The 15,369-nt window shown below is 49.6% G+C and overlaps 1 long non-coding RNA gene across 4 annotated transcripts in view; it reads left to right on the top strand.

Annotated features, from left to right (window-relative positions):
- The first annotated feature begins 6 nt into the window (after positions 1 to 6).
- The window catches only part of LOC104875431, a 46,317-nt gene continuing 30,954 nt past the window's right edge, over positions 7 to 15,369 (top strand). For 3 of the 4 annotated variants that reach the window (XR_004517029.1, XR_004517030.1, XR_004517031.1), the window contains exon 1: positions 7 to 262. This is a non-coding gene — a long non-coding RNA (uncharacterized LOC104875431). The remainder of the gene's footprint in view (positions 263 to 15,369) is intronic. The other variant, XR_004517032.1, reaches the window with a different exon arrangement.

Consider the following 15,369-nt stretch of genomic DNA (forward strand, 5'->3'; position numbering starts at 1 on the left):
TGAGCGAGCGCGGCGGAGCTTCGCACGTGCTCCGCGCAACCTCGGCTCCACCCGGCAGCGAAGCCCCGGGAGGCGGGCCCGGCCCTGCCCGACTCCTTCCTCCTTCCCAGCTACCTGTTGAGACTTGCAGCTCGACCTTGCAGAGCCCCGAAGACTGACGTGGACGTCACCAGTTGGCGCCTCCGGGTCAGGACGGACTCGCCGTCGTCGCGCGCCGCTTCCTGGAAGCTTCGCGGGGCGCCCGTGCGGGCCACAGGTACAGGTACGAGGGTAGGAGCCCGAGCCCCGGCCTCTCTGTGCCCCGGAGCTAGGACGCGACCCCAGGAGGCAGCCCGGGAAGACTGAACCCAGGACCTGGTCCACGCTAGTCCTCTCAGAGCATTTGTGTATTGTTTTCTGGTTTTGCACAGCTGGGAATGAAACCCAGCGCTTCATACATGCTCGGCAGGTGCTCTACCACTGAGCTACAGTCCTAGGTCTTTTTTGTTTTTTTTTTTTTCTTTTGAGACAGTCGCACTAAGTTACCCAGGCTGGTATCAAACTTGTGATCCTCCTGCCTCCACCCCCCCGAGTGGCTGGGATTACAGATGTACGCCAATGTGCTTATCTGACAAAAGATTTTTCAAGGTATCAGCAAACTGAATGAAGGCTCTCTCCACGCCCTAAACATTAAGAACATGCTCCTTGGCTAGCTTTGTACCAAAGAAACCATTGTCATGAGTTTTAAAAGTTCACGTGAAGCTGAGCATGGTGTCACACACTTGTGATCCCAGCAATTGGGAGGCTGAGGCAGGAGGATTCCCTGGGCCACCTAATGAGTTCAAGGCCAGTCTGAACTACATAGTGAGACCTTGTCCCCTTCCCCCCAAAAAAATAACCAAGAAAATTCACGTGAAACAGATTCGTGCATAGAGACTTATGGAAAAGCTTATAGGAAAAAAATCTGAATTCCTTTATGCACTAAAAAAGGTTTTTAAAAACATAGCAAAGTCTTGGAGGATAAAAAAATAAAGTTCTGGGCTGGAGATTTAGCTCGGAGACACCACTGTACCTGCCTTGCAAATGCAAGGTCCTGAGTTCGATCTCCGGTACCAAAAAATTTAAATAAAGTTCTTAGTCATTTTATAGATTTTTTAAAATACAAATTAAATTTGCAGGAATGTGCCATTTCTCTTCAGATCAGAAAGTCTAGCAGGAGTATTGGAGTGTAGCTCAGGGTTGGAGTGCTCCTATAGCACACCAGAGCCCCTGTCTTGGATCCTAGAAAAACATGGGGGTGGGGCATTCTGATGTTCCTTGTGGCCTGGGAGAGGCTGGCAGATGTGCCACACACTAGAGTAGGAGGAAGTAGATCTGAGCAAGCTTTGAAAAGACCCAGCTGTTCTCCTCCTGGGAGTCTGCAGTGAGACCTGCAGTGTGTGCGGTGACAAGGGCGTGCACCAAGAAGAGGCTTTCCCTGGTAAATGATGGAAGCAGTCCACCTCTGTGTGTGAAGGGCATTCGGAAGGCCTGGTACTGGGCCCCTGGAAACAGAACGCGGTACTGGGGTATAGCTCAGTGCTCATGTGTGCTTAGCACGGCTAAGAGCCTCAAAAAGAGCAAAATAACTCTCATTACCTGCCTGTGGCATGCTCCTGTAGTCCCATCATTTGGAAGGCTGAGGCAGGAAGATTCCTTGAGCCCAGGAATTCAAGGCTAGTGTAGGGAACAGCAAAACCCCATCACACAAACACACTCACAAACGATATATTTAAAAAGCAGCTAGTTTGCTGCCGTTGGCATTTGGAAGGAAGTTGGAGTAGGACAAGTGTAGATGTGCTGTCTTCACGAAAGAGACACAAAAGAGACGTGTAGATGTGGTGTGGGGCTGACACTGAGGAGAGCTCTGAGCTGTTTATTATGTTTATTTATGTCCCATCTTTTTTGTTTCTTTTTTTGTTACTGGGGATTGAACTTGTTTTGTTGCTGGGGTGGGGTCTTACTATGTAGTTGAGACTGACCTGGAACTCATGTAGGCCAGGTTGGTCTCCAACTCAGCAGCAGTCTTCCTGACTCAGCCTCCCAAGTGCTGGGATTATAGGCGTGCGTCACCACGCCCAGCTGTCCCATCTTTTTTATTTTTTATTTTTTTATGAAATCCTCTGGAATGCTGTAAACAGCACATAAGTAATAAATGTTGCAACACACATATGTGTCCATAAACAGTGTACAACGTTATCTTATGTGTTGTGCTTTTTCTCCTTTTGATTGTTTTAAAAAACCCCTATAAACCCATGTTGATACATGTAACTTATCTGTTGCTTAAACCACTACACAGTGTTTCACTGCTTGAATACATCTAGTTAGTCCATTTTTTGCTACTGTTTAGAGACAGGAGTTCTGTATGTAACCCGGGTTGGCCTTGACCCCATTGTAATCCTCCTGCCTCAGCCTCCTAAGTGCAGGGACAACAGGTGTGCACCCCCATGCCCAGGTAGTTGATCCTTTCTTTTTTTTTTCGGTACCTGCGATTGAACTCACAATCTTGTGCTTGCAAGGCAGGCATGGTGCCACTGAACTACATCCCCAGCCCTAGCTGACCCATTTTTGTGATAACGTGTAGGTTGTTACCCAGTTTTCCCAACAGTGCTTCAGTTCCCATCTTTGTATTTCTCCTTGCCTATGTGGGGAAGTATCTAGATCAGTGAGCATCAAAGCAACCTTGCCTCATACTCTTGGATTAAAAGCCCTGGCAGCCGGCATCCCTAATGTGTGACTATGTAGTTCCTTAGACATTGCTCATGTGAACTGCTACACCACAATTCATCGATACACCAAAGAAAGGCGAAAATAACCACAGAAAGGGTGATTTAAAAACTGAAGTAGGGCCAAGTGGTCCCATCAACACAAGAGATCCCGAAGCACAAGGATCGCTTGAACCCAGGAGCTCAAGATTGTCCTGGGCAGTGTAGCAGAACTTGGCAGAGAGGAGAGGGGAAGGGCCAGGTGTGCTTCACTTGGGAGGCTGAGGCCAGAAGATCACTGAGTCCAGAATCAGCCTGGGCTAAGAGTGAGACCCTGTCTCAAAAAAGAAAAAAAACCAAGTTGGTTAAAGATGCTTGATTACTTCCCCACTTATTTATTTATATTTTTAATTGGAGTAAAAATAGAATTTGCCATCTTAACCCTTTTTCAGTTGCAGTTAGTAGTGTTAAGTTAGTCCTGGCTCCACAGCACAGGCACAGATGACCCTGAGTTCCTTACTCTGTCCACTTTCATGAATATCTACCATTGTTCATTTAAAAACTGCGTCCTTGCACCTAATACAACTAGATGGTCATTCTTCAATCTGTCTGCCAGGGTTTTTCTTAAATTGGATGCATAAATTTGTTTTCCTGATGTTTATCAGAAAATACTACCTTTGATAGTTTTGACTAAAAACGGTTCAAAACCCAAGAGACTTGTTTCAGATATATAGATATAGATTAGATACAGATAATTTTTTTTTTTGTACCAGGGATCGAACTTAGGTCCTTATGCTTGTGAGGCAGGTGGCAGAGCCACTGAGCTAAATCCCTGGCTCTGTTTCAGATATTTTTAATGGCCTAGAAAATTTCTTATATTTTTAAATGTACAGCTAGTTCGTTTTGCTTTTGAAGATGGCAAGAAGCGTTTATTAGAAACCAGATCACCTGAAGCTCAGGCTCTTCCCACGCCTGTCTTCAGCAGCCCCTCCCTTCTCCGGGAAGCCAGCTCTGGCTCTGATCAGATCTGGCTGGTCCTGAGACTGGGACGGGGTGGGCCGGGATGGTGACTGTGGCCTTGCCCTTCACGGACCCCTCGTCCTCTCTGCTGAGGAGCAGAGTAGGGTCCACGTGGGCCACAGGGACAAGGACCGCCAATACAAGCCACTCCCAGGGAGCCCACTGCCTCCCCAGCCTGGTGTGGCTCCCAGAGCCCAGGCCTACGGCTGTCCTGCTGCTGTGTCTTTCGTGTTGCAGATTGAAACATAAATGGATTCTTGTGTGTTCCTGTAACACCTCAGCTTGCCTTTCTCTGGAGATCCCTGGCCGACGGTCTGCCCAGACACGGCCAGGGTCAGGGATGCCAGCCTGGTGGGTATCTCAGCCCGCCCGGGGCCTGGCCCTGGCTGCATTCCATTTTCTTGATGCTTTGACTAAAACTGGATTTTTGTTTTGTTTCGGTTCTCTGTTGTTTCTGACTATCTGCAGTCTGGGGCTTCCCCAGTGGCTCCCTTTCTGACTTCCCAAGTGGGATGCCTGCTGCACCCGTACCCACCATCCCTGTGTCCCAGCACAGTCCTCTGGGCTTCGGCTAGAGTACACAACTTTTTAAAATGAGACTCAGCTATCGTATGTAGGTTTTCATTGTTGCAGTTCTGAGTATGTTACAGTTTTCATTGTTGCGGTTCTCCTTTTGTGACTTTCCTGAATGTGTGTTTTTAAATTCACAAAGATAAGCATTTTGTACTCTCTTTCTCTCCCTCCCTTCTCCCCCCCCCTTTTTTTAATTTGGTAGGGGGGATCAAACGCTAGACTTTGCACTTAGAAGGCATGTGATGGCACCACTGAGCTAAACACCCACCCTCCCTCTCTCTCTCTCTCTCTCTCTCTCTCTCTCTCTCTCTCTCTCTCTCTCTCTTTCTCTCTCTCTCTCTCTGAGACAGGGTAGTTTAGTTTGTCTTTGAAGTCACTGTGTAACCCAGGCTGGCCTTGAGCCCACAGCAGTCCTCCTGCCTCAGCCTCCTGGGTGCCGGGATTACAGTATTTTTCTCATTTTGGGGAACATTGCCTCATTGGATAGCTCCAGAATTGAACCCAGCACCTCTTGCATACTAAGCACATCCTCTGTCACTGAGCTACATCTCCAGCCCTAGTTTTACTCATTTTTTTAAAAAAAATCTTTGTTACTGATTTTTAACATCATTATATTGTGGTCATAGGATGTGTTCTATGCGACATTGATTTTTTTTTTTTTCCTGAGACAAGGCCTGGGTATGTAGTCCAGACTGTCCTTGAACTCACTATATAGCCCAGGCTGGCCTCAAACTCATGGTGATCCTCCTGCCTCAGCCTCCTGAGTGCTGGGATTTCAGGGTAATGTTGATTCTTTGGTATTGACTGACACTTTAATGACCTAGTATAAGTCAGATTTTACGGAGGCAGAAGCAGGAGGATTGCTGCAAGCTCAAGGCCAGCCTGAGGTACATAGCAAGACCCTGTCTCAAAAAAAAAAAAAAAGTCAGTTTTTATATTGTCTTTCTTTTTTTGTTCCGGGGATCAAACTTGGGACCTTGTGCTTGGGAGGCAAGCGGCAGAACCACTGAGCCAAATCCCCGGCCCAGTTTTTATATTTTCCATAAGTAAAATATTTTTTTTCTAAGCGTTGGCTACAAGATTTTATATATGTATATTCGGTGAAGGTTGTTGTAATGTTTACCCTTCTTTGGTTTTTTGTTCCTTCTCTTAGTTTTGAGGAAAAGTATGCTATGTCAGCTGGCAGGTGCTGAGCTGAGCCAGCCCAAGGGGAGGTGTGTTAACATGGTCCCTGCGTCTGTAGCCTTGTCATTCTTAGTTATGTCAGTTTACGCCTACAGTATTTTGAGACTGGGCTGGGGATGTAGCTCAGTGGCGCCGCACCTGCCTGGCAAGCCCAAGGTCCTAACCTCAATTCGTATCACCAAGAGGGAAAAAAAAAGTATTTTGAGACTGTTGCTAGCACGTTTTAGGTACTGTACTAGGTTGTTGCAGTTCCCGGTGAGTTGTTTAGTATCGAGCAATGCCACCCATATTCCTAGTAATTCTTTATCTCTTAAATCTGTGTTTTGTCAGACTTGGATATTATTGTATCATTTTTCAGTCTCTGTTTTGCTGTAGAGAGCAATGCCAAGAGCACAGGCGCTAGCCAGGCACAGTGGCAAGCTCCTGAGTGCCAGCCACACAGGACGCTGAGGCAGGAGAGTTGCTGGAGCCCAGGAATTCAAGACCATCCTGGGCAGCAGAACAGGATCCCATCTCAGCAAAGCAAAGCATGAACTTTGAAGGGTTTAAATCCCAGCCCTGACGCTGGCTGTGTGACCTCAGACAAGTTATTGCCTATGCTCTGGGCTGTGAAGTGTAGACCCGTGAGGGTTTTAGGGAGATGAAGCAGCACTCACAGCGCGGATGTCGGGCGGGCAGAGTGAGTGGAGCTGGACTTTGACCTCAGTCTGAGGTGCCGCCAGTGTGAGTGTCAGGGCGTGGTCTTGGCTGTGCTGCACAGACATCCCGGAAGTCTCTGGAGGCCGTGGGGGCCAGGCTTTAACTGCCACGGTGACGGAACTTGCCAGCCTCTCGGAAGTTGTGGGACCATGCCCTACTTTGGGGGTCTGTCTGGCCAAGCCCCTCCTGCCTGGCCTTCGCCTGCTTTGCTTCCTGGAGGCCACAAGGCTGAGGCAGGCAGCTCCCCTCTGCCTCACACTGCCCAGTGACGCTGCTTCCACCCACCAGGGCCAAGTCGTGCTCCCTCCCCTGTGCTGTTCTTCTCAGGTATGCAGCACAAAGCTAACACATACTCTGAAGTGTTTCATTGTGAGCGGAGTGTCCCATCTGGCAGTATTGCCCAGGCTAGGCTTGAACTTGAGATCCTTCTGCCTCAGCCTCCTGGGAACTGGGATTACAGGTGGGCACCTCCAGGCCAGTGCAGAGTATTTTATATACTTCATGACTTCCTGTATCCAACCCACTGCTCACTGTTCAAGCTTCAGGGTGGTTTCTTGGCTTCGTTTTTTGCTCTTTGTAGTTACAGAGTTCTGTAACTCACGCCATGCGGCGTGAGCCTCTCTGTAGAGCAGCACCTAGGGCTGGGGTTGCAGGGAGCTGCGTGCACTTGCACTGTCGCCAGCCTCTGCCACGTGGCCTCCCACACCTAGCACACCTTGCTGGGCGCACCTAGAAAACTGGCCGGCGGCGTCCTGGGAAGTGGGAATGCCGTTTCAGCGTCAGTTCGGTCTGCATTCATCTAGTGAGTTTAGCACATTTAAATGCTTTATGTTTTGTTTTCTGTGAATATTCCTTTGTCCTTTTTTTTTTTTTTTGGTACCAGAGACCATGCGCTTGCTTGTGAGGCAGGTGGCAGAGCCACTGAGCTAAATCCCCGGTCCCCTTTGTCCATTTTTAATTGGATCATTGCTTTGTTTTGTGTCTGTTTGTATGAGTTTTTTTAGGTACTGGGAAGTTCCTTCCTTGTTGTGTAATAGTTCAATTTTGATTTTTTTAAAAAGTAAGACCTCCCTCCAGGAATCATAAAGAATGGTGAGAAAAACTTGAATTATTTTTAAAGTTGTCTTTGGCTCGTGGTAAAAGCCACCTTCCCTGGGCGTGCTCACACACACCTTGGAGGCTGATGATCCAACGCAGCCCAACAACTGGGTGATGGAGTGAGACTGAAATTTTTTAAAAGACTGGGGTGTAAATCAGTGAGAAGACCCTGGGCTCAAAAAGTAAAAAATAAAACTACCTTTTTGGGTCACTCATTATGCATTGGGCACATTTTAGTCCTTCAGACCTCACTGCCTGGTAGATAATATTAAGTTCACTTTTTACAAATGAAAACAAACTCCAACAATCAGAGCGATTCTTGCAGTCTGCCAGCCGCTCCACTCTGTGGCTTGGTGTGACTGGGACCGACCGACCGGTCCCGTCACTCAGTGAGGCCTCCTGGTGCTGGAAGGACATAGCCAAGGCATCAGGCAGGTGGCCCAGGCAGGAGATCTGATCTTTCCCCGATCTGGGAAACAGCTGCCGGCACCAGAGCTCAGGGGAGCTCGATGTGCTGGAGGGGGGGCCGCTGGAGCGGGTCCTGCATGGGAGGTGCAGGTGAGGGGTGTCGAGGCACTATCTTGGGCCCCTCTGGCCCCCAGGGGATTTTAATGTGTGCATCTGTCTGTTCTTGTGATTACTCACCTGCACGTTAGCACCTGTCAGCTTTCTGTCAGCACACAGACGAAAGGGTGGCTTGGTTCATGACGCTTGCTGGAGGTTTCGCTCCTAGGCCCTGTGGCCCTCTTCTTGGGGACTGTGTGGAGGCTGCCCGCAAGGCAGGGCACAGGCTCGGCAAACCAGTTCACCTTGCAGCCGGGTGCTGAAAGGAGCAGGGAAAGCAACGCTTGGTGACAGAGACCCTGCCAGGCACCTCCCGGGCTCCGGTGGTTCCCAGCTACACTGAGCTGGGATCCAAGCATATCCACATCTGGGTCCCAGGGACGTTTAAGACGGGGCTGTAACAATGACTTCACAGATACCAGCTGACCTTCCCGGGGCTCCTCTGGCTGGGGTGCTCAGTCGCCAGCCCCGGGAGGCTCAAGGAGAGGCAGATTGAGGCCAGCCGTGAGCCTCCCCTGCACCCTGGCATGTCCCAGAGCTGCGACTCTGGCTTCCCCTGACCAGGAATCAGGACAGCAGAACACAAGGCAAACGTGTGGTGACCCAGCATCACCACCACGCGTTCTCCTTCCCTCGGTGATGGCCTGGCTCTCCGGCCAGGATGTGGCTGCTCAAGGGGAGCGGACAGTGTGGGGCTCTGGAATTTGCACTCACAGATACCAGGTGATACCGGCACAGAGTATCACGTAGGATGTGCGCATTGTATATAAACACGAACTCATAAACTATTAGAAATTGAAACCATTCTTTCTTTGTTCTTTGGTGCTGGGGATTGAACTGAATGTCTCAAGCATGCATGTTAGGCGAGTGTCCTTCCACTCAGCTACATCTCAGCCCCAGAACCCTTTTAAGCTGTGGTTTGTTAATGTGTTCATTGTTTGTCTGGCAGAGCTGGGAACTGAACCCCAGAGCCTTGCAATAGTGGCCACGTGCTCCACCACTGAGCTACACCCTGCCCACATTTGTCAATATAAAAATGAGCTAAAAAGCTGGGTGTGGTGGCACATGCCTGTAATCCCAGCAGGCAGGAGGCTGAGGCAGGAGGATGGCTGAGAGTTCCAGGCCAGCCTGAACTGCAAAGTGAGACCTCGGGGAGAAAAAAGAGCTAAAAGCTAAAAGTGAGCTCATCAGCCCTGCAAAACAAAAATTAAAAATAAAAAGGAGGTCACTATGTATTAATATAAACAGTGTATTTTTAGGGCAACTAACTATATTCTGCAGAACAAGAATAGTTCCACATTTTTGCAAATCTGATATTTGGTTTAACAGACCGCTGGATTTGGATTTTTCCTTCTGCATGTCCACTGAGCACGCATGGAAAACACTTTCTTAAACCTTGTAAAGAGAGTTTGAATTCATGGACTCTTCCTGGGAAGGACCCCAAAGTACTTGCGCTTGAGAGGTAGGCGGTGGCTCCACTGAGCCCCAGCCCCAGCCCCCCAAACTACTCCAGCAACCTTGAGCTGCATTACGATGTGGTAACAAATGGCTCAAGCCTCAGGAGTTTACAAGGAGGGTTTGTGCCTCATCCGTGGTCCCAGTCCTCGTGGGCATCACTGAGGAGCAGGTTGGAGCAGCCCCTCCTCTGGGATGTTGCCATTCATCGCAGTGAGGGAGGACATGGTGACCACCCGGCCTTCAGCACATCTGCTTGGAAGTAATGTGTCACTTCCCCCTTTTCACGAGCCAAGCAAGTGCCACAGCCAAGCCTCAGAGCTCCAGGGCAGGAATGTGTGACGTCATTTCAGGAAGGCGCTGCAGAAGGGGCCCCACAGATGTGAGCCACATACACCTCCATCCTGAGGTTTAAGTCTTACGCCCCGGGGTTCGGTGATGCACAGCTGCCATCCAGCGGCTTGGAAGGCAAGTTTGAACGTTTGAACACACCCCAGGCAACCTAATGAGATTCTGTTTCAAATTTATAAAAACTGAGAAAGGGGCTGAGGATATAGCTTGGTGGTACAGTGCATAGGATGTGTGAGGCCTGGCTCGTCCCCAGTGTGTACCTCGCATAATCAGTTCTGGTTGTGGCATGGAGAATGCTGCGGGGAGAGGGCAGGGGCCACTGCTTGGCTGTCTGCGCAGGTCCAGTACTCAAGGGCGCCCTTCCTTTTCCTGCTGAGACAGTGTGTCTTTGGTGTGTGGATTCAGCCTGATGTGTCTGTTGGTTTTGCTTTTGCTTTTTTAGATTCATTGGGTTGCTCTGTTTCATGTCTGTTTTGGTGCTGGACACTTAGCCCCCAGCCCTGAGCAGCCGCACCCGGGGCTCGAGCCAGCCTCTCAGTGGACTCACTCTCGGGCTCATGATTTTGGCTCTGGGCGGTTCAGAGTCCCCTCTGAGTCAGCTGTCCCCCATGTCTCTTCCCAGAAGTGCTGGGAAATACATGTGGGTCTTTCTCACATTCTTTAAATTTGTATTTAGCTTTGTGGGTTTGTGTTTTTTTGGAGGTGAGGCCCTGCGATGTTGCCCAGTCTGACCTCAAACTCTAGGGCTCTTTCTGCCTTTGGCCTTCCAAGTAGCTGGGACATAGGTGTGTCCTGTCACAGCTGGCTTCATCCTCCTTTTAAATCTCTTAACTGCTCCTGAGCATTTCCTGATTGTTTCCCTCTATTGCATTCTGTGTAATTACTTCAGATCTTGCAGTCTGCAGATTCTTCCTGCGGTTGTATCTGCTGTGCTGTGAGTTTGGGGGTTGAGATTTTTGGTCGTGTGTGTGTGTGTGTGTGTGTGTGCTGGGGGATTAAGGAGAGGCCTCATATGCTGGCAAGTGCCCCCTGTTGGTCTGATCCCCAGCCCTGCCCTCACGTAAACCCCATCCTCCCAAGCTGGGGGTGTTCTGTGTCTCTGGGTCCCAGACATGCCCATCAGGGTAGCTCCCACGCACAGATGTGAAAGTGGAGAGCAGCCTGGTGACCTGGGGCTGGCATCCCAGCGCCCCATGCGTGAGTTCCCCAGTCCTGTGGGGCCAGGTCCTGTGATGAGTGCCTTGGACGGTGGTTCTGTGGTAAGCCAACGGTCTCCTTCATGCATCCGACACTACTCCGGGCCTGGTTTGGCCGTGTGTGCTGTTCTGTGCCAGGACCTAACCCAGCGCACCCCGGACCCACTGCCGGACTTCACTTGGAATCGGCTCTGGGAGCTCATTTCGCAGCTTCCCTTGTGCGCTTAGCTCAGTGATCCCCGCCTTCCCCAGGGCTCTGGTGGCTGCCGTCTCTGTCACGGGGGAACCTGCTGCAGTCCTCCAAGTTGTGGGTCAAGGCATGCTCCCGTTGGTGACTTTGTTTTGTAACTTTGGGCAGTGCCAGTGATCAAACCCAGCACATGCTGGGCAAGCACTGGACCACTGAACTGTATTCCCAACCCAGAGTTTTGTTGTTTTCTCAGGCAGCATCTCACTGAAAGTGTAGTATGCCCTCAAACTCTGGGCAATTCTCCTGCTTCAGCCTCCTGAGTGCTGGGATTGGGGGTGTGTGCCACCATGAGAGGCAAGAAGTTTTTAAATACTATCCAAGGCTAAAGGTGACTCAGTGCTTGCCTAGCCCGGGGTTCTATCCCCAGCACTGAAAAAAAATGTCCAAATTTGGTCATGTAGCACACACCTGTACTCCTAGGTACTTGGAGGATGAGGCAAGAAATTCTCTTGAGCCCAGAGGTTTGGGACTAGCCCACGTGCCCATCAAGAGCCTGTCTCAAAAATAAGCAGTGAACAGTAAGTTTAAAAAAAATGTCCAAATCCCTCTTTTTGTTACTGTTTTTGTTTGTGCGTTTTTGGAGACAAAGTCTCTCTCTGTGTAATTCAGACTGACCTAGAACTTGGGATCCTCCTGCCCCCACCTCCTGAGTATGGAATTACAAGTGTGAGTTGTCACACCCAGCCTAACCCCTCATTTTTAAAGTCCAGCAATTTTACTAGACTTTATGTTTTTTCATATTTTTTTCTGATACTTTTATTGGTTTTAGCTTTTATCTCAGGAGGTCTTAATTCTGTATATGTGAACTTTTCTGCATATTTCTTTGTTGGAATCCTGCAGTATTGAGCTGGAAAAACTTCTGCCTAAGCCAGTCCTGTGAAATTGGGGGACATTTAGTCAAGCATGAGCTCCTGTACCTGCTGGAATGTCCCATTCCTCTCCTGGGATGTGACCTCCTTTCTAAGCTGGGGGCAGCAATTTCCTTCACTCAAACCAGCCAGCAACACTCAGGCTTGGACCTGCAGCCTCGGCCCCAGACCTGATTGACTCTGTGCCCCGAGAAGAAGAATGGTGCCTCCATCAGGCAGGACTGCCTGACAGCTAGAGCCCTGAAATTTTAAAGACACTTTTTCCAGAAGTCTGGGCCGAAGACAACCCTCCAGGACCTGCCAACAGTCATGCCCCTCTTCTAATTGAGCTCTGCCCAACAGCGACTCCCATTATTGTCACATAGTACCCTGGTCCAGGGAGACCCTCACTAGTACTCAGCCTCGCATCTCCTGCCTGAAACAGCTAGACTTCTGATAGACAGGCACCTTGGAACACCCCGCCCCCGTGGAGACGCCCAATGGGGATTACCAGCCTGTGCAAGACCTCCAGCCACCAACTCAGCCGGTTCCCAACTCTGGTACACGCCTGGGTTCGCTTCTCCTTGATGTTGACTGGTTTACTGTCTGGACCTGAAAGACGCCTTCTTCTGTCTGTGAGTCGCTCCTGTAAGCCAGCTCATTTTCTCTCCTTTGAATGAGAAAACGCAGAGACTGGACAAAAAGACCAACCTACCTGGACCTTTCCGCAATGTTTCAAGAACTCCCCCACCTCAGAAGTGTGAAGAAGGGGAGAGAAAAGGAAATAAGGGAAAAGAAAAAATGTGAAGAACTTTTCCACTTCTGTGGAGAAGCACGAGCTGCTTACTGGCCGAGTTTCCACATGTTGATTTCAATTGCACCATGTTACAGTACGCAGGTGACCTGCCAATTTGCAGCTTGAATAAATCTGACTGCTGGAAAGGGACACAGGCTCTCCTCTACCACCTACTGGTCACTGGCTATAAGGTCTCCTGGAAAAGGGCCCAAATGTGTAAATCCGAAGTTCACTACTTAGGTTTTGACCTAGAGAAAGGACTAAGACACCTGGGGCCAGAAAAAAAAAAGAAGTGGTATGTTCTGTCCCCAGACCTGTTAATAAGAGACAATTAAGGGACTCCTGGGGTTTACAACGTTCTGCCGGATGTGGGTACTGGGATTTGCTGAAAAGGCAAAGCCCCTGTATGACATGCTAGCAGGAGATAAAGAGGAGAAAAAGACACTGGCCCTGGGCATTCCTGGTGTGACCAGACCCTTTAACCTGCTGTTGATGAACAAAGACATGTGGCATCAGGGGTCCTGACCCAAAAGATCAGCCCTTGGAAGAGGCCTGTTGCATATTGTCTAGGAACTTAGACCCTGTAGCCAAGGGCTGGCCTTCCTGCCTGAGGGCGCTGGCGGCAGCCATCCTGACCAAGGAGGCAGACAGATTGACCCTAGGACAGAACCTGACAGTTCAGATGCCACACACTGTTCTGGAGCTGTTCAACAGCCAGGGTCATCGTTGGCTCTCAAACAGCTGTGTCACATGATGTCAAGGACTGCTTTGTGAAAACCCCCGACTCACTTTCCACTGGGCTGAACCACTGAACGCAGCCACCTTCTTGCCTACCAAGGTTGACCCTCCTGACTGTGACTGCCTGGCCCTGACCAATTGAACTCTTCGCCAGTCAACCAGACCCATGGATAGAGCCCTTGACTGATCCTAAGTACACCCTGTTCACTGGTGGAAGTGGCTCAGTCAGAGATGGAAAACATCAGGCTGGACGTGCTCTTGTCGCTATGGAAGAGGTGCTCCTGGTCGGGCCTCTTCCCCAGAACTGGTCTGTTCAGCGACAAGTTCTAAACTGGGCAAGAGGAAGAAAGTGAACATGTACACTGATTCAGGATATGCTTTTGCCACTATTCATGTCCATGGAATGCTGTACACGGAATGAGGACTCCCAGCAGAAGGAAACAAAAGCAAGGATGAGGGCAGCGGATTTAGCTCAGTGGTGCTGCCACCTGCCTCACAAGCGCAAGGTCCTAAATTCAATGCCTGGTACAAAAAAAAAAAAAGCAAGGATGAAATGTCACAACTTTCTCTCTCTCTCTCTCTCTCTCTCTTTTTTGGTACCAGGGATCGAACTTGGATCCTTGAACTTGCGAGGCAGGTGGCAGAACCACTGAGCTAAATCCTTGGCTCCAAAATCTCACAACTGTTGACTGCAGTTTGGAAGCCTAACAAGGTTGCCATCATCCATTGTAAGGGACATCAAAAAATAAAAGACGCCATCACCCTTGGAAACCACAATGCAAATGAAGCTGCAAAGTTGGCTGCTGAAAGTTCCACCTGGAAAGCCAATCTTCTAATCAATGATTTAAAAGACAACCTAGAAGGTCTGCAGGAGACTTCCCCTGGCACGGTCCTCACCCTTCACGGTACGCTCCTCCATTACACCAAAGAAGAAAACAAATGGGCTCATCAGGAAGGGGCCCACTTAGGGCCTGAGACTCATGGGCCCTGCCAGACAGTCGAGTCACCGTCCTGAGAAAACGCGCCTTTCCATGGGTGAAGTAGCACTACGATGTCTCCCATTGAGGAAGACTACAGTGAATCAACTTCTGAATCAATATTATTATATGCCCAAACTAGCCTCAGTTAGTGTGTCAGTCTGCCAGCAATGCCAGTCTTGTGCCAAAGTTGAACCAACCCAAGGGCCCTACTCCCACCAGGCAGTCAACATAGTGCATGCTCCCTTTTTGAAGACACACAAATAGACTTCCCTGAAGTGAAGCCCTGTAGGAGCTACAGGTCCCTCGTGGCGCTTGTCTGCACATGCTTGAGGTGGCCAGAAGCATCTCCCACTAGAATGGGAAAGGCAGCTGAAGTCTGCAGGGCCTTTCTAAGAGAAATCGCCCCCGATATGGACTGCCTGTCCTCCTGCAGTGACAGTGGGCCCACATTTGTGGCAGAAGTAACTCAGAATCAAATGGTACCTGCACACAGCCTACAGGCTGCAAAGCTCTGGAAAGGTTGAAAGAATGAATAGAACCCTGAAGTCAGTTTTGACCAAGTATCAGGAAACTTGGGCACCCTGGGTAGCTTTACTCCCTGTGGCTCTCCAGGCCCGGGGCTCACCAGGGCCCCACTGGGCATACACCTGGTGAGGTTCTGCGTGGGAGGCTACCAAGGAGACCTACATCAACTGGGTAACCTATCTTTTTACAGGAACAATTCATGCAATTGAGAAAGACATTCTCCCAGATATAAAAATATAGCTGAAGGACCTGCCATACCCACAGACATACCTGCACACACTCACACACACACACACACACACACACACACACATGCACAATCTTTGAGGTATAGTATGGGTAAAGGATTGGAAAAAGGAACCCTTACA

This window comes from Fukomys damarensis, unplaced genomic scaffold, assembly GCF_012274545.1.
Source record: "Fukomys damarensis isolate Sample0158 unplaced genomic scaffold, DMR_v1.0_HiC HiC_scaffold_13, whole genome shotgun sequence".
Lineage (NCBI taxonomy): Eukaryota > Metazoa > Chordata > Mammalia > Rodentia > Bathyergidae > Fukomys > Fukomys damarensis.